This window comes from Ambystoma mexicanum, chromosome 12 (assembly GCF_040938575.1).
Source record: "Ambystoma mexicanum isolate Mex_15411 chromosome 12, UKY_AmexF1_1, whole genome shotgun sequence".
Taxonomy (NCBI): domain Eukaryota; kingdom Metazoa; phylum Chordata; class Amphibia; order Caudata; family Ambystomatidae; genus Ambystoma; species Ambystoma mexicanum.
The window spans coordinates 20,002,651-20,021,618 of NC_090936.1; the positions used below are offsets into that span (position 1 = coordinate 20,002,651).

An 18,968-nucleotide genomic window follows, 5' to 3' on the forward strand; every position below is an offset into this window, starting at 1 on the left:
TACATCTGACCAATCTTAGTCAGGTATTAGCATAATTGACCTAAAAACATTTCACCTAAAACATTTGATCGAATCTTGTTGACTTTTTTCAGTCAAATGTAATTAAATATATATATGGGGGTGAGTAAGGGTATAGATTAGGTTGAGGGGAAGTAGGGAGGGGTTGCAGGGGTTCTCCCCCAGCATTTTAGACCGAATGAAAGGTTAAATAATCTTTGATCAAATGTGATTAGGTCAAATGTTTTAGGTCAAATAGATCCAAACAGTTTGTTACGGTCTACCTGGAAGGTCCATAATGTCAATAATGGCCCTGCGTATTAAGAGGCAGTATATTGACCTCTTATAATCATAAATAGTGCTGAACCTATTTTGAAATTGTAAATTTAAAGATGTCAGTGTTTATAAATGGGATATATGTGTGTATCAAGGGAATTTCTAGATCAAAGTATATCTCTCTGCACTGGCAGAAGCTAATGGAGGCCAAAAAGAAAACGGGCCTGGGGAAATGAAGGTGATGTTATTGAAGCACTCAAATCAAGATTAAGAGAATTTCTGAAGGAGTGCAAGGGGGATGGGACATACCTAGCCTTCTTGTCTCACCCTGGAGGAGTGAGGTACCAAGAAGAGAAGACTGGATGGTGACAAAAGAGTGTGCACGGTAGCCTTAACTTGGTGGCATTAAGTGAGACCGTTAGAAAGAAATGGTGTGGGCACCACTTATGCGATAAGCCCAGAGACGGGGGGGATTGCCACAACAGTTAATGCCTCGGGGCCCATAATTACAGGCACAATCAAAGCAAGGTCCTTAACGAAGGCCCAGGGCATTACCTGACATGTTAATGCCCCCCTCATCAAGGGGTTTATTGCTATTAGTACCCCGGCCTGTTAGACCAGTCGCAACAACAACAAAAAAACAATGGCTGCCATGGAATGGGAAACAAAGTCTATTCTCCCTTTTCATGGCGGCCATTTAAAACAGTCATAAAAAGTAAACATAGAACATGGCCGCCACGGAAAGGGAGAAGGGACTACGTGTAGTCCCTTCTCCCTTTCCGTGGCGGCTTGTCGCAGATTGGGAGTTGACGCGCTGGGTACAGAAGTGGTACTAATATTAAATTAAGCAATAGTTGCTAATTATTCTGTGAATAATAACCCAATTTTCAAGGTGTGTGCCAAGAAAATCACCCACGCACAGGATGATGCAAAGCAACTGATATCGGAAGACTTAGGGAAAAAACCCACAGGGATAGCAGCACATTTTTCATGAATGAATTACTCTATACTGGGCCTCATTACAAGTTTGCCGGTCTGGAAACTATGGTACCAGTACGCTTGCCGGTACTATAGTTCCCGGACTGGCAACTACGAGTTGTGCTCACGGGTGCCTTTCTGCCCACCAAGTCGGACCTGGCAGGCAGAGCTGCACCCGCGAGCACACCATGTCGAATGCACTGGCACTGTTATTAATGGTGCCGGTGAATCCAACTTCCCCATTCCCATTCAGCCCTATTGGGAATGGGGAGCATCTTTTTTCCGGCACCTGCGAATGGTCAATTACCGGCCGGGTCATAATGGCCATTTGCGGGTGCCGGAAAATATTTTTTTACCAGTAAGGCTACCGCCTAACTTGTAATGAGGCTCACTGTTCTGCAAAACATTTTTAATGTTATTGAAAACAATCTTTTGTTTTATTCATAATTGAAGGTAATAACTGCTCTCCAACCTTGACTTTAACATTCCCTCTGTCCTCATCCTCCTCCATCTCTCTTCTGCCTTCGACACAGTCAACCATACCATCCTGCGCAACCGTCTCTGTGAAAACCTGGGTATCACTGATCAGGCTCTGGCCTGGGTGACCTCTTTCCTCTCAGATCGACCCTCCCAGGTCCAACTTGGGCTCTTCCTATCATCTATCTTCCTCTCTACCTGTGGTGTTACCCAGGGGTCTAACCTCTCACCCTGGCTTTTCAACCAATACCTGGCAACTCTCGCCCATTGCATTGCAACTTTCTGCTCAAATTTCCAGTGCTACGCTGACAACACTGAACTCATTTTCAGGCTGCCCTCTGCCACCTCCTCTCCCTCTCTCATCTCTGATTGCCTACCTGCCATTCAAGATTGGTGTTCCACCAATGATCTTTGTCTGAATGCCAGCAAGACGGAGATCCTCCTCATCTGCACACCTTCACCATCCTTTCCCCTCACTCTCTGGCCAGCCTCCCTTGGCCCTCCTCCTACCCCCACCTGCGAGGCAAAGAACCTCGGGTCATCTTTGACTCCACCCTTTCCTTCTCCACCCACATCTCCGAGGTCTCTAAAAAGTCAAATTGCCTACTGCACCTCCTCAGAGGTACTCTGCCTTTCCTCTCCTTCCCCCCAAGGTCATGGTATCCCAAGCTCTGGTTCTCTCTAGCTTGTACTATTGTAACAGCCTCTTTCTAAATCTACCTGCCTCTACTCTCCACCCTCTGCAACTAATCCAGAACAGGACTGCAAGACTTGTATTTGGCCTCAAGCCCTGGGATCGTATCTCTCCAGCTCTGAAATCTCTCCATTGGCTCCCAGTGGATGCAAGGATTAAATTCAAAACCCTCTGCATTGTCCACAAGGCTTTCTCGGGCCTGGGTCCAAAATACCTTCAGCTATCCCTCCGCAAATACCTCCCCTTTCGAGCTCTTTGCTCCTCTACCTCCAACTCCCTCAGGGTCAGTCGTTTTTCAAAGAAACAAGCTGGGGGTAGAGCTCTGTCTTCAGCTGGGGCCTCCCTATGGAACAGCCTCCCTGCCACTCTAAAACTTGAGGAGAACCATCTCTGGTTCCGGAAGCATCTCAAGACCTTCCTCTTTTCTTTTGCCTTTGCTCCCCCTCTCCCCTGCTGATCTATTCTCTCTTGGCACCGTGCACCTAGCCACCCTCTGTCCTCCGGGCCCAGGTACCTGCGCACCCTGCCACCCTCCCGCACTGCCTCTGGGCCACCCCTTGCACTGGGGTCTGTATCTGTACCCATACAGCCCCCCCTTTTTCTTCCTGCACTTATCAGACCTACCCTGTCTGCTGCCTTAAACCTAACACTTGCAAATTGCTGGCTGCACTACCACTGTTTGTTGCCTTTATTATATATTTATTGTTATTTATCTGTTTCTCCTCTGCTTCACACTTTCCACTTCTCCCCCCTTCCATGCACTTTTCCTCTCCCCCTCTCCCATACACTTGCGCATTCTCAATGTCACTGGGCCTAGTAAGATCGCTGTTTAGATCTCCCGTTCCCCTCCCTTGCCGTGCCACGCTCTGAAACACTTGTGTACGAGCGCAATAGAAATAAAACATCAATATCAATATGAACTGCAATACATCATAAATGTTGTTAATATAATGTAACATATAAACAGGCAGACATCCATGTACAATGCACTTCCAACCTCAGGTGTGCTTTCTTCAGGGTGAAATATGTATGGTGAGAAAAGAAGAAAAGAAAAGAAATGGTGAAAGCCCTGTGATAGAACATGCATTTAAAGAAACCAATCCAATTCTAGATATTGCCATACCTGGCCTGTAAAGTGAGTAGAAAAACTACCAACCAACAAAGGACCAAATCTAAATCTGAAAAAAAGAAAAAAATAGAGAAAAATCTAAATAAAATCTCCTTGCAAAGGTGGTTAGAAAATGGCAACCTTTAAAGCATACCTGATATGGGAGTGCAAGCACCAAGGACAGTTTTGGTAAGGATAATTACCTCCACGCCCCTCTTCCTCGTCCCAGTACTTACTTGAGTATGTCCTACTCCCAGGAACTCTTTTTTACAAGCTGGCCCCTCCCACTGCAGGAGGTATAACGCCCCCACTCACACAATCAATCCAAGGCAGTTCTTTTGTTCCAGCCGGAATTTTCTGATCCTCTTGGTGCAGGGCTCTTGAGGTGAACGGCTGGTGTGCTGCACCCGGCAGCTCCTCTGCGGGGGTTTATGTCTGTGGGGTGCCGGTGTTCCCGACGGGCCTCCTGTGGGGCTGTGAGGGCTGGAGGGAGTGTCTGTCGGTGACCACGGGCAACTTGGGTGTGCCTGCTGATCTCCTGTATGCTTTGCGGGCCGGGGATCCCATGCCCTGGCCAGCATCTACAGTGAGTGTGGATGTGTGGACGGTTGCAAGGCCTACGTCCCCCGTCTTTCAATTTGTTGGCAGCTGGCAGGCTCAGTGTTGGGGCAAGCGGGCAGCTGGTTGTGGTGTGTGGGATTGCGGCCTCCCGTCTGCCCTGCCCTCCAGTGTAGGCAGGCGGCGCAGGCCTGCCGGGCCTGACTGTCGGCTGGCATGTTGTGTGCATTTCTTGTTTTCCGCGGCCCTTTGCTGTGATGGAGCCGCTGGATTCCACCTCTCCCGCACTGGGTGTTAATCCCTCGGTTTGGTCTTCGGTGCTTGGCCGGTTCCTCCCTTGGGGGGAGTCAGTGCTTGTGGGTACTTCTCCTTCGCCTCAGTTGCTGTGGCAAGGGGATGCCGGCTGGGTTTTCCCAGGCTTATGGCTTCCCATGCTGCTCCTGGGGTTTCTGTGCCTGCCCCTGGTCCCCCCCCCTCCTAGTTCTTCCTCCTCCTCAGACACACATGGGTCCTCCCTTTCTTCGGATGACGATGCTGCTGGTAAATAGTTGGACCAGGATGAGGTTTAGCTGGTAATGGATCGGATTTACGTGTCTATGGGGTTTCAGGAGCCTGCTGTTGTGGATCAGGTGGCGGAGCCCTTCATTCGCCAGTACAAACATTCTCCCAAGTTGGGTCTTTCTTTGATCTCTGACATTCGGGAGAAGAACCTTCGTGACTGGGCCAGATTGGAACAAATCTCCATGCCCCGGTTCATGGCTAAGCTGTACCTCCTACCGGGTGAGGAGGACCGTCTGCCTGCGGTGGTGGAGGTTGATGACATTCTGGCCAGCCTCATGGGCCGTTCATCCATGTCCGTGGAGGAGGCTATGGTCAGGGACCCTGTCGACCTTAAGGTGGATGCTGCCCTCAAGAAGTCCCATCTAGCTGGGTGGGCCTGCACTTTTGGGTCCTATGCTGCGGATACAGTGTTGGCTGGCTTTCGTGGACTGCGACAGGCCTTGGCGGATGGCACTGACTGCTCCCAGCTCCTGTCTGATATGCAGTGGCAGACAGCTTTTATGTCGGACCTATTTTACGATGGTGTTCGGGGGATGGTTATGTCCATGGGTGCCATTGTTGCGGGTAGGCGCCATCTGTATTTGCAGGATTGGAAGTCGGAAGGGTCCCCGAAGCCTGCTGCCTTGAAACTCCCCTTTGAGGGTCGGAATTTATTTGGGGACGCTCTGGAGTCCAAGTTTCACTGGGTCTTTAAGGCTGATAAACATGCCGACAAGTTGAGAAAGAAGGTGGCTGGTGTCGGTTGGTGGTTTTCGTCCTCCTAGCAAGTCTTTTGTCCCTTGTTTCCCAGACAGATCGGACGTAGCAAGGTTTTAGGGGTCCATTCTGTTGTCTCAGGTCCCCCCATAGCCTCAGTCCTGACATCCAGTTTTGGCTCTAGGGGGGTGTTTGTCTCGCTTTTCTCGATTCTGGGACCGGTTGGCCTCCGACTCCTGGGATGGGTCCACAGTTCGCTTGGGGTACCAGTTGGAATTTGTTTCCCCCTCTGCAGTCTGGTGTCCTGGTGACTCCCCTGCCCCGAAACGTCTGTCAGTGGGTGGCTTTGCACTCAGCTGTCCAGGACCTTCTTCAAAAGTGGGCTGTGGTCCCCGTGCCGTCGGGCCTGTGAGTATCTGGCTTCTATTCCTGTGTGTTTCTGTCCCCAACCTGGGGGTCTCTCCTTTCGTCTCATCATCAGCCTTCGGTAACTGAATGTCTTGGTTTGATCTGGGCGCTTCAAGATGGAGACCCTCCAGTCTGTCATTCAGGCTGTGTGGAGGGGGGATTGGCTGGTTACCTTCGACCTACCGGACGCCCAGGGCTGGACTGGGAACTAAAAGAGGCCCAGGAAATAATTACTGGGGACCAAAAGAGGCCCTGGAAATAAAGTTCAAAGTGGCCCCAAATGACACATTTTCAGCAAGCCCAATGCTTTTCCTATGAGAACATTTGGAAATACCACAGAAAAGAGGCCCAGGGTGCAGAGGCCCACCGGGAAATCTCCAGAGTTCCGTATAGGCCAGTCCACCCCTGCAGACGCCTATTATCATGTCCCAATCTACCAGAGTCATCCGCAGTTCCTGAGGTTTTCCGTGGGGCGGATCACTTCCAGTTCTGTGTTCTGCCCTTCGGTTATCAAATCGGCGCCTTGTGTCTTCACAAAGCTTTTGGCTCCCCTAGTGGCATCTTTATGCCTCGCCGAGATTCAGGTGTCCCCCTACTTTGACGATTGGTTGGTCCGGGCCCACTCCCAGCTTCAAGTGCATCTAGTCTGTTGAGCTCTGGTCCAGTGAGGGTTTCTCCTCAATCCTCGGAAGTTACACTTGTCTCCCTCACAGACTCTTCCATTCATTGGAGCCCAGTTCTGTACCAGGGAGGGGTTGGTTTGGCTCCTGCTGGACTGGTCCTCCTGGCTCCAGTCACTCCTGCGGGTTCTCAGTCACAGGTCTTGGGCTTCGGGGACTGTTTGTGTCTTCAGGGTGAAATTACTTCCTGTGTCTTTGTGGTCCTGTGGGCATGGCTACATTTGAGACTGTTGGTGCGTCACTTGCTGTCCCACTGGAACCCGGCATCCCTTTTGTATGACTCTCTGGTCCCGGTCTCTCCTGCCCTGTGGATGTCTCTTCGTTGATGGTTGGTCCTGTCTCATCTCTGGGAGGTGAGCCCTTGTCCTCAGCCTTGCCGATCATTCTTACCATCGGTGTCAGTGGGCTGGACTGGGGGGGCGACTCTCCTGGACTTGTCTCATCAAGCACAGTGGCCTCTTCTGGACTTAGAACAGTCCTCCAATTGGAAGGAGTTGGCTGCTGTTCAGAAGGCCCTGATGGTCTTCCGGCCTTTCAATCCAGGGAAAGGATGTTCTGATTCGGATGGACAATACTGCTGCCCTGGCTTATGTCAACCATGAGGGGGGCATGGGGTCCTTCCCGCTCCTTGGGGGATCTTGCTTTGACCATTGGTTCCTGGGCAGAGGCTCACCTGGTCTCCTTGCAGGCGGTCCATATCCGGGGGGGTGGACAATGTGACTGCGGACCATCTCAGCAGGGTGTCTCTGGTCTCGGGCGAGCTGTCCCTTCGACCCCAAGGTTTTTCTGGAGGTGCGTATGTGGTTCCGAAGTCCCTAGTTGGACCTCTTTGCCTCCCCCTGCGATGCTCTGCTTCCACGGTTTTCCCCCAGGACTCCATCCCCAGTGGCCTGGGGGGTGGACGCTCTGTCTTTGGCCTGGCCCCAGGGCTTCTTTATGCCTTCCCTCCGATTCCCCCGGTTCTGAGGGTCATCAGCAGGATCAGGGTTTCTCCGGGGGTGTTTATCCTGGTGGTCCCTTACTGGCCCTGTCAGGGGTGGTTCCAATATCTTCTGGAGATGCAGTTGACTCCTCCGTGGGTGTTGCCCAGTTGGCTGTCTCCCCTTCTTCTCTCTCTTCTGGTTGGGGGTATGGAAACTGAGAGGTGAGGTTTGAAGGCGCTAGCCCTTTCGGCTGCTGTTGCTGGGATGGTCCAGAGGGCGCGTAGGTCCTCTGCGCTTACGTTTTATGACCGTCATCCGGCCAATTTTCTGTCTTGGTGTTCTCAAAGGGGTGTTTTGGCTCTGGGCTGTGGGCTGCCTGACATTTTGCAGTTTCTCCATGAGGGGGCGGAGAAGGGGTTGGCTGGCTCTACTCTCCATTCTCGATGGGCTGCGATGCAGGCTTTCTGGGTTTCATGGTGCCCTCCGGCTCGAGGGGGAGGGGGTAGGCTCTGGTTTCTAGGCTCTTGAAGGGGCTGGCAGGATCTCATCCTTTGGGTCTGGTCGGGGATCCTCCGTGGGACCTTCCCTTGTTACTAGCTATGTTACAAAAGCCTCCCTTTGAGCCTCTGGAGGATGTCGAGCTGAAGTGGGAGACTCTCAAGACTACCTTTTTGGTGGCTGTCACTTCGGCTCGCCTTCTGGGGGAGATCGGAGCTTTCATGTATCATCCCATTTTTGACATTCGGGGAGGAGGCCTTGGTTCTGCGGTGTGCCCCTTCCTTTGTGCCTAAGGTCTCTTCTCGGTTCCATCAGTCTCAGGAGGTGGTCCTTCCTGCCTTCTTCTCTGTTCCGTCCTCGCCTGAGGAGGAGACTTGGCATTGCTTGGATGTCAAGTGGGTGGTCTTGCCCTATCTTTCCAGGACTGATCCTTTCAGTTCACTGACCATCTCTTAGTCACCTTTGGGGGTGGGGTTTGTGGGCGCAGGGGTGCCCATGCAGAACATTTGCCGGGCGGCCACCTGGGCTACTCCCAACACCTTCATTCGTCATTACCAGATCAACGTGGAGGGGTACAATTCTACTTCTTTTGTTGTGGGGTTCTGGGGGCTGTGTCTGGTTGAGGTGGCGGCAGGGGTCTTCATCTTCCTGCTGGTTTTCTTCAGTTGAGTAAATTGGTTTGGCATTACCCTTGGTGTCTGTGTCTTTTGTGGTGTGCATGGGCATCCTTCCTGTTTTGATTTAGTATGACTCAATGGTAAGTACTGGGATGAGGAAGAGGGACATGGAGGTAATGCCTGGATTACTCACTGGTAATCTCCATTACTCCTAGTCCTTCTCTTCCTCGTCCCAGTGCAGACTACCCTTCCCTCCTGCCCATTGGCGGAAGTTGCCCATTTCTTGGATTTGGTGTTACTGCCTTGGATTTCGTGAGTGGGGGGTTATACCTCGTGGGATGGGAGGGGCCAGCTTGGAACAAATCGTTCCTGGGAGTAGAACATTCTCAAAGGTAAGTACTGGGATGAGGAAGAGTAGGACTAGGGGTAATGAAGATTACCGGTAAGTAATTGTTATGGAGAATTATCTTCTAGGGCTAATTTCCATCACCTAGTGAGTACCCCAACAGCTTTGCTGGATTTCTGGAGTTTATTTTTTCCACCTGGTAAGAGTGTACATCCTTTTTCCACTCTTACAGGTGTTTTGGCCTATGTGTTTTTTCTCATTGTGTGATCTTGGGCACTGGAGCACACCGCTCCAGGTGCCCCTGTTCTTGTATTGGTTACACAGCACCTTCAGTGTAGTAAACCAGGGTTGTCTTAAGACTGCCCTCTGACTCCATTTCACTGGGACTGACTACTGTCCCCCAGAGAAAGGTAAAGTTGCCATTTACTTTACCTAGTCACTTTTGCCACAGACCCAGTACATCCCATCTTACATGGAGTACGGGAAAGGGATAATATGTACCCCTTTTCTGTCTGTACCTCCCTGAGCATTGTTTCGTTCTTTTAACATTTAGACTCGGCTTGTGACAGTGATATCTACCATAACTTTTCTACCGTGATTATATTACATAAACGTGGTAATGCTTTTGGCTATTTTAGCAGCCTTAAGCATAAACCTGCTTGACCAAATCGTCTTTCTTTTGGCTCCGGTTGGGTTTATTTGCCATTTCTTTTTGTTAAAGTCCTTCTTGTGTTTTACTTTGTGCAGCAAACTAGGTTCGCCTTCTTTGTGCACCGTCTTTTGGCGGGCTTCTGCAGAGAAGCCCTCCTCTTGGTTCCTGGGTGTCTAGGTAGACTGAATGTGGGGAAGGGGTGTAGTCATCCCCTGCACAGGGTAAACTAGGAAACCCAAGTCGCACTTTGCCATGATTGGCTGAGGTGGTTGTCTCGGCTGAACAACCCCCCTGCTGCGTGATTGACAGCCAGGCTGTGTGAATGGGGGTTTTGCACATAAAAGGCAGATCTCCTGGGCTAGAAGTCAGAGTCGCCACTGGAACTACAAGGAACCGAAGAGAAGCAGAGAGAACGACGGCTGCTGCAACTACCCCGTCCCGGTGAAGCCCTGCTGCAGTCCTGAGCTATCTACCCTTCAACGACTAAGAGGAGATCCAGTCTGGAGTATTCTTCCATTGAGCCTGGTGGGGATAACCAGCTCATCTTCTTCAGCCAGAGGTCTCCTTCGTGGTCGAAATCGCTGCACACTGCTGTAGTGGTCCGGATAGCCCCCTGACAAGCCTCTCCTGTTTTTAAGGAGCGCACCTTTTATTTGTTGTTGCTGCTGCCGGCTTCATCCCTGTGTGGTGCAGACCCCCTTCAGACGTCCTCCTTCACAACGAAGCTCCAGGAATCGTGGGTCTGCGGGAAACCAACAAGAACAACTGCCAGGGTACCAGCTGCACCATTGGAATACGGTACTGTGTTCTGCTTGAGGAAACTGGGTGAATCCATTTTCTTCATCTTCAAGGCTTGCCCTTGTCTTCCCTCCTTCTTATAACATTTTCTTCTGAACATTGACAATATCAAAGTACTCTTGGCTACGCTGAATCGTGAACTGCCTAACGGTGTGATCTTCAGCAACAGGTCTCCGGTGTCACTCGAACCTAGCTCCGGCCCTATGACTTTTGAACTCCTGTTTCCAAGTGTTTCTCGATTCTGTCTGCCTAACTAAAATATTGCCTATGATTTTTGCCTCCAACTCCCTCTGGGTATCTCAGGTGCTAAGTGTGTTTTTGCCCCGGTAGAATTTCATGTCACGGATACGCGTTTATTTAGTAGACCGAACTGTCAAAAAGTGATCGCAATCGTATCCGCGGTATCATATTTTGTTCATAACACCAGTTCATTCAAACACACGGTACTTACTTTGAGACATACTGTACAAAGTGAATTGGTTAGTTGTAGTATATTTAACGTGTGGTTTTGTTTAAAGTTTAATAGAAGTGTTGTGTTTATAACTGATGGTTTAAAAATAAATGTACTTATATTTTTCTACCTGAAACCTTGAGTCAGTGTTTGCTTGAGTCACAGTAATTGTGGTCCCTTTGTGTAATCCCTGCTACTGCTCATATACTCTTGAGATAAGCCTTGCTACTCCACCTCTGCTACCACTCTGACATAGTAGTACAGGCTTGTACCAAAGGTAAACTTGTATTGCCACCTGTAGTCTTAATTGTGTGTAGTGGTCCCTAAGGGCACTGCACAGGATTCTGCCTAACACTGGTGTAGAGCGGTGAGTATTTGAAAGTAGAGTGATTACACTTAGAGTGCTGCTGTTATTTGGGTTCAACTAACCACAAGGGTAACACCACAAATTCTATTTAACCGAGAAATCATGTCAAATATGGAAAGCTACACTGAAGAGAGTCTTTTACTCTATACTGCTGAGGTTCTTAGAACCATGTGTAGAGATGAGAATCTCTCTGGTAAAGGAAAGAAATCTGAACTGGTTGCAAAGTTAATGGGAAAAAGTCTGGAGAGTGGGTCAGAAGGGCCTACCACTCCAGCCAATGTGGATACTGATGTTTCCGATTCTGAGAGTGTTAATTTTGAAGAAGTAGATGAGTCCTTGTTAGGAAACCCAACAACTCCTTTGCCTGCTCAGAATGCACATCCTCTGTCCACAGGGACCCCCACAGGTCCTACACTTACTCCTGAAATTACTCTGTCCACAGGGACCCCCACAGGTCCTACACTTACTCCTGAAATTACTCTGTCCACAGGGACCCCCACAGGTCCTACACTTACTCCTGAAATTATTGCACTTGAGAAAATGAGACTTGAATTGGAAGTGAAACGTATTGATGCACAAACTGCCATGAAACATCAAGAGTTAAGGCTCAGAGAAATGGAGCTGAATCATGAAATAGAAATGAAAAAAATGTCTCTAGAAAATGCTTCTCTCCAGAGTCTTCTAGGTCTTCCAGCCCTAAGAGACCCGGTATGCCAAAGGAAATGATTGGTATGTATGAGACTAAGCTTGTTGTTTTGGAGTGGTTAGCAAAGTTTGAGTACAATCATGGGATTTAAGGTATCTCAGGGAATCAGTTGATTCCTTGGCTTTTCTCTAGGCTTCCCCCTGGTGCAAGTGATGCTGTAATGGAGTTGAGGGAGGAGGATAAGCAGGATTATGAGTGTGGGAAACTAGCATTAATGGCTAGGTTTGGGAAGACTGCTTCCCAGTTTCTTAAGAAAAAAAGCATGATGGTACCCCTTGGGCTACCTGGGTGTGTGACTGTTTTAAAAACTTAGATGGTTGGGTTAAGGGTTACAAAGTGAACACTTATGAAGGTTTGAGGAATCTTGTAATGTCGGAGTCTATTTTTGATGCCTGCTCTCCTGAGCTTAGACAGCACTCGGCTGATTCAAAGGAGATAGATCCTAAGAAATTAGCTAAGGCTGCTGACTTGTGGGTTGCCAACAGGGTTAATGTAGGGACGAGGAAATGAGAAGACCAGCCATCAACACTTCAGACTTACTGGGCCTTATTACGAGGTATGCCGGTAGCCATGCCGCTATTGGCGGCATGGCTGCTGGCAAAACCGCATCCGTGTCCGTGTCCTCGGAATGAGGACTTACCGGACCATTCCAAGTTCGGATGGCCCAGTAATTCCTCACTCGAGGACACGGACACAGTTCATCCCCATTCCCATTTCAGCCCCGAAAGGGCTGAATGGGAATGGGAGAGGGAGTAAACAACGGGCCATTACGAGATGGCCCGTTGTTGGCTCCCTCTTCCCCTCGCGGGACCCGGTATGCACGCCTGGTTTTCCCAGGCGTGCTTAACGTGTCCCGCGAGGGGACCTCGTAATGTGGTGGAGCGGGTTGAACGGCTCCGCAGCCTTTTACGGTGCCGTTTAACCCATTCCGCCAGGGTCGTAATGAGGCCCACTGACTTTTATTTGTAGAAACAACAGGCTTCTTTAATTCTGGGAAAAAGAGGGACAACGTGCCGTTCCCTTTTCCATATTTAAAAAAAAACAAAGATTATGTTTACTTGTAGTCACAAACCATTCTGTTGAGGCGAACAGTGTTCGGGAGTTTTCTCCAGGAGATGGGACTCTATTGTCTTTTACTCTGTGGAAACTGTTTTCCTAGGGATCACTCATCTTCAACTCCTTAAAGTCTCAAATTGTTTCTCAATCCTCTCTATTAGTTTCTCTATTGCTCTCCAGAAAGGAGGTCTCCAGTTCACACCCCCATTGGTGATGGTTGTGTTCCAGCCTCCTTAGGGCTCAGCCCCTCTTGGAAAGGCTTCACGGACAACCGTTAGCACGGTCGTTTGCCTTTCTGTTCATCCACTCTTCCTTTCATTCACTCCACGCTTACCTTGGCTTCTGGCTCCCTCCTCGGTGACTTACAGCAGCTGCAAGCGCTCCTCCTTCTTCCGCTCACTCGGATACGACTTTGTTTTCAGGGCTCTGTCAAGCTGTCAGCTGTTTCTTCGCCTGACGCTTGCGATTTGCTTGCAGAGCCGGGCCCCCTCTCCCTGCCGGCACGTCAGTCAGCAGGAGAGGCTTGCGCCACGGCTCCTCCGCCAGGAAGGTGGGGTCTACGGAGGGGAGCCGCGGACCCGACAGCTCCTTCGATGAGGTTCTCGGATGACAGACGCCTCCAGCTGGGTCTCTAGTGCCGTTAGGACTGTCAGCAGCAACTCTCTCACGGCTAATTTCTTCTCTTGTATACATTTCTTATCAAGTCTCTATAAATGGGTTACAACAGAACGGGGCACAACGGGTGCAACTTGAACCACTGCTTCGTTATGGCCGCAGGTCAATAGGCCCACTCATAGGTCACCTCCTCCTCAGGCCCTGGGCCCTCCTCCAACTCTTCTCTCTAATTCAAAAACAAACACCAGAAGCCTGCATCAGGATGACATTCTTGGAACCGTTCTTGTTCTAGAGCATTATCATTGGCCCAGTTGTCTGTCTCTCCCAGACTGTAACCTCCCTCCCTCCATTATGACCTCATCCCCCAAGGTCTGATTGGCTCCTTGCTATAGGCCTTGTCCTGGCTCTGATCTTCCTTCCTTTCCACCGCCTTATCACAAATCCTCCCCTTTAAGCCCTTACGATCGGGAAGGGCATGCAATCTGGATAAATAATCAGCTTGAGCCATTTTCCTACCCGGCTGATGAATGGTGTGGAAAGAGTATGATTGCAGCGACAGAAACCATCTCAAAACACAGAGATTTGTTTCCTTATTCCTGGACAGTCAAACCAAGGGAGCGTGGTCTGTAACCAAAGTAAATGTTCTTCCCAACAGATAGTACTTTAGAGTTTCTACGGCCCAGTTCACTGCCAGGGACTCTTTTTCGATAGTTGCGTAATTCACTTCATGAGGTAAGAGCTTTCTACTGATTAACAAGATAGGCCTTTCTTCCTCTCCTTTACTCTGTAAGAGTACATCTCCTAATCCTTAACCAGAGGCATCTGTATGTAGGTGAAAAGTTTTTTCGAAATCCGGGCACCTTAGGATGGCCTTATCTGAGAGGGCACTCTTAAGGGCCACAAACGCCTCTTCGGTTTCCGTATTCCTCCATTCTCTCTTGTGTGGTGCATTGGCTTTCAGAAGGTTTGTCAGGGGGGCAGCGATTGTCGACAAGTGTGGGATTAATCACCTGTAATATCCTACGAAGCCCAAAAATGCTCTGACCTGTCTAGTCGTTACAGGGAATTGTAGCTTACTGATAGCCTCTACCTTCTCTTGTTGAGGACGGATTTCTCCTCGACCGACATAATAGCCAAGGTACTTGGTATAAGTGTTGGCCAAATGAGACTTTTTGGGATTAACATGCAAGACGGCTTCCTTTAGGGTTTGAAATATCGCATTTAGATGTTTTAAGTGATCTGGCCAACTTTGACTGTATACTACTATGTCGTCTAAATACGCTCCGATGTATTCTTCATGGCCCTTTATCAAATAGTTCATTAGCCTCTGAAATGTGGCTGGGGCACTATGTAGCCCAAAGGGTAACACAGTAAACTGGAACAATCTGGCCGGGGATACAAAGCCATTTTCTCGCGGTCAGCATGGAACAGTGCTATCTGCCAATACCCTTTTGTCAGGTCAATTTTCGACAGGTACTCTGCTTTGCCCAGCTTCTCCTACAGATCGTCAATTCCGGGCATAGGGTATGCATCGAATTTCGAAACTTCCTTTAACCTTCCAAAATCCATACAGAAGCGAGTGCTCCCATCTGGTTTAGGAACCATTACTAGTGGTGAACACCACTTACTGTGAGACGGTTCTATTACCTTCAGGCGTAGCATCTCTTCTATCTCTTTATTGACTGCTTGTATCCTGGCTTCCGGGATCCTGTACGGTCTCACCCTCACCTTTGTACCCAGGGATGTTTGTATGTGATGACATGTCAATGATGTTCTACCTGGGATTGAAGAAAAAATCTCTGTGTAGCGATCAATTAGGTCATACAGTTCTTTCTTTTGAGGTGGGCCAAGGTCTGGGTTGACATTCAGGGCTTCTTTTCCTATGTGGTCTTCTGATGAGGGTAGATACACTGGAGCTATTTGATCATGTTCAGTATTATTATTCGAAGTTTCCTTAACGGCGTGATCCCCTAGCTTTAGCAGCTGCTTTGATGGGACCTCTTCGACCTTGAACACCCCTATTGTAGCCACCGGCTCCTTCCATTCCTTTAAAAGATAAATGTGGTATGTTTGAAAGGGAATCCTATTCCCAGGTTGATGGACTCGGTAAGTAACAGGGCCCAACACTTCTTTTATCCGGTACGGACCCTTCCAGGATGCTAACATTTTATTTTCTGTAGTAGGGAGCAACACGAGGACTTGATCCCCCACCTGGAGGGTACGTAACTTTGTTCTTTGGTTGTAATAATGCTCTTGTTTGACTTGAGCCTGTTGTAGATGTGACTGTGCCACCTCTTGCAATTTCTCCACTCTGGACTTCAGCTGAGCTGCATATTCGGTCAATGACACTTCTGCACTTGGCTGCTCCTCCCAACTCTCCTTCAGGATATCCAGAAGGGTCCTTACTGGTCTGCCGAATAGTAGCTCGAAAGGAGCGAAGCCCGTAGACGATTGGGGGGTATTTCTCAGCGTCATTAAAATCCATGGTATTAACCGGTCCCAATTCCTCTCTCCCGGCAGGATGGTTTTCTGCAGCATTTGCTTTATCGTCTGGTTGTACCTTTCGACGAGTCCATCCATCTCGGGATGATATACTGCTGTCCTGATTTGCTTGATCCATAGGGTGTCACATACTTGCTTCAATATACTGGACATAAAATAAGTGCCTCGATCCATGATTATTTCCTTGGGGATCCCCACTCTGGCCATGAAAGGAACCAAGACGTCACATATTTGTTGGGTATTCGCAGAACACAAGGGAAAGGCCTCTGGATACCTGGTGGCATAATCTACTATTACTAATAAGTTTTTATGACCCCGACTTAAAGGGAACAGAGGACCGACTATGTCCATCCCTATGCGTTGAAAAGGTTCCAATATCAACGGCATGGTTTGGAGGGGCACCTTTAAAATTTTGGGATTGTTCTTCTTTTGGCACTCAGGGCAGCGCTGGCAAAAGCATACCACCTGGCCATAAATCCCTGGCCAGTAGAATCTCGCCAAGATGTTCTGAGTGGTTTTCTCCGCCAGAGGTGTCCCTCTCCCACTTGAAGATGAGCTACTTCTAATACAGTCTGATAGTACTTGCTAGGGATCAGAAATTGCCGTATGGTTGCTTTCTCCGTAGATTCTGTAAGGCGATAATATAAACCGTTCTCTTTTTCACGAAGCATGGCATTCTTCCATCCGGTTTGTCGACCACTAAGGCTCTTGCGTGTTTCAGAATTGGGTCTAGCTCTTGTGCCATGCGAAAACTGTCCCCCTGTTCATCAATCCTCCAATCTATCGCCACCCGACACATGTTTTTCTCTATCCAGCCCCTTTTTTCTAACCTCTTGGTAGACTTACTTTTTGTCAGGAATCGGTCCGGGATCAACAGGAGTCGAACTAGGCTGGCTCACTCCCCATTGTCTCAGACACAACAGGGACACTCTACATGGTGTCAGCACTCACGATCCCTTCGGATTCTTCGTAAAAGAGGGTTACTTCAAGGCCACAAGAAGTTGGTAAAACCTCATCCCTCTGTGTTGTTGCATTGGCGGTTGCCATGGAGATTAGGGCAGGGACGTCGACCTGCACCACGTCAGCTGCACCTTTAGATCATGTGACCGCAGCTAGATAAACTCTAGCCTGCAGCAAACTCGTTGCTTCTGATTTTGAATTTGGAGTCTGCTACGTATCCTGTGATGTTCCTTGTTTTACCTGCTATTTTGGATTCTTGCCTTCCTGTCTATGCCTCGCTACTTTTTGTCCCTGCTTCAACCTCGCGCTCGTAGTTTCCTCAAAGTTACAACCTCTGTGATTGGAATCTCCATTGATCTCCCTCCTCCTATCTGTGCTATTCCCCTTACCTGTTGCCTTCCTGCTCCTTTCATCCTTCCAGCTTACACACAGAACTATTCCCGTTACGCTCCGCTGCTTCTTGTTGCCAAACCGGACCGCGCCCAGGAACTGGCATTTGCCTCACGCTTTTGATCATCAATACCTCCCGTTGCCGAATCAGAATTCCTCCTGGATTGCTTTGCCTCACGTTTTGTCCTGTGAAATTCCTTCAACTACCGACCTGGACTGCCTTATGGATTGCTATTGCCTCTCGTTTGATCAACGTTGTTTATAACTCATCACTGTGGACTGCATAGGATTGCCTCCTGTTTCTTGGGATCCACGTGACCATTGCTCCTCAACTAGACTGCCAGTACACTACTCCTCTCTTCTTCCCCGGTACGGACTAGAGACTGCCGTGGTACCATCAGGGGCTGAGGTCAGAGAGTCCTCGTTTCGTCGGGTATTGTACTTCCGACCCTTAGGCGTACGTGTGCCGGCGGGAATAGCCCTACCCCCCTGTACCTGGCGGTCTTACTGGAGCATTGGTTGTCTATGGAATACTTGCTATCAATCCCATGGTAAGAGTGTCTGTCCTTATTTATGTTTCTGCTTTTCGTTTCACGTTGTGTGAGTATTAAGGATTCTTGTTTCTTGTGTATTGTAACAGCTGTTTTCTGGTCCTTGTGAAGTCGGCATAAAAAGCATTAATTGTGTCAACTGGAATACTGTCGCACATGAGGGAGTCTACTGCCATGCGTTTTTGGGTCCATTCTTCCAAACAATTGATCCCTGGTGCTGGTTTACTTGTATCCAGACACAGGGTTACATTGTAGGGTAGAATTCTTCTTCTACACTACGGAGGCAAATTAAGAAGGCAATCTCAACACTCTTCTTCAATTTAGGTTCTCCAGTGTCTAGGTCTTGGTCATAAAAGGGGGCTTCCTTCAACCAGTGGTTTTCCAATTTGTGGATAAGGCGGGGAAGATCTGGGACATCAGAGCCAATCAAGAGTGATTCAGGCAACGTCGGCATCACAGCGGCTTTTATACCCATTTGTTCACCTACTAACTTTACCTTGATTTTCTTAAGTGGCTATATTTTAACATCCCCGTGAACACATCGAATGGGTATACTTTCATTTGAACTCCTCGCCTCTCTTACCAGATCCGGTTGGACTGCTGTCTGTAAACTTCCTGAGTCTAACAAGGCTCTGGTTGGCCGACCTTCCACTTCAGCCTCACAAACAAATGGATAGGTGATCTTGTGTCTTGCGGTTGAACTGTATGGATCCACCTCCTTTCCCCCAGCTCTTTCAAAACTTCCTACGTCCATTGGCTCTGACTTGATTTTCTTTGGACATAACCTCGCCAAGTGCCCCCATTCTCCACATTCAAAACACTGGGGGCCCCACAGCGGGTCACTTGGGGTTCGGGAAGGGAACGTTGATCCGGAAGTTTCATGGCTAGGTCGGGGTCTTGACGGCTCCCAGTCTGTTCTGCGGAGCATCATGTTCGGCCAGCGTGGATTGTTGGTCTGTCTAGAGCCTATATTATTAGTGACTCCGGCAGCCCTAACTTGAGGTGGATAAGAGGCCAACTTCCCTTGTCCCGCTTTCTGGTAGGCGGAAGCTATGTCCACTGCTTCGAGTAGGGTGGGTTTATGGTGTTGCCACACCCATCCC

The 18,968-nt window shown here is 49.1% G+C and overlaps 1 protein-coding gene across 1 annotated transcript in view; it reads left to right on the forward strand.

Moving 5' to 3' along the window:
* CDNF (cerebral dopamine neurotrophic factor) overlaps nucleotides 1–18,968 on the forward strand; it is a 390,175-nt gene that overhangs the window by 357,793 nt on the left and 13,414 nt on the right. The window lies entirely within an intron of this gene.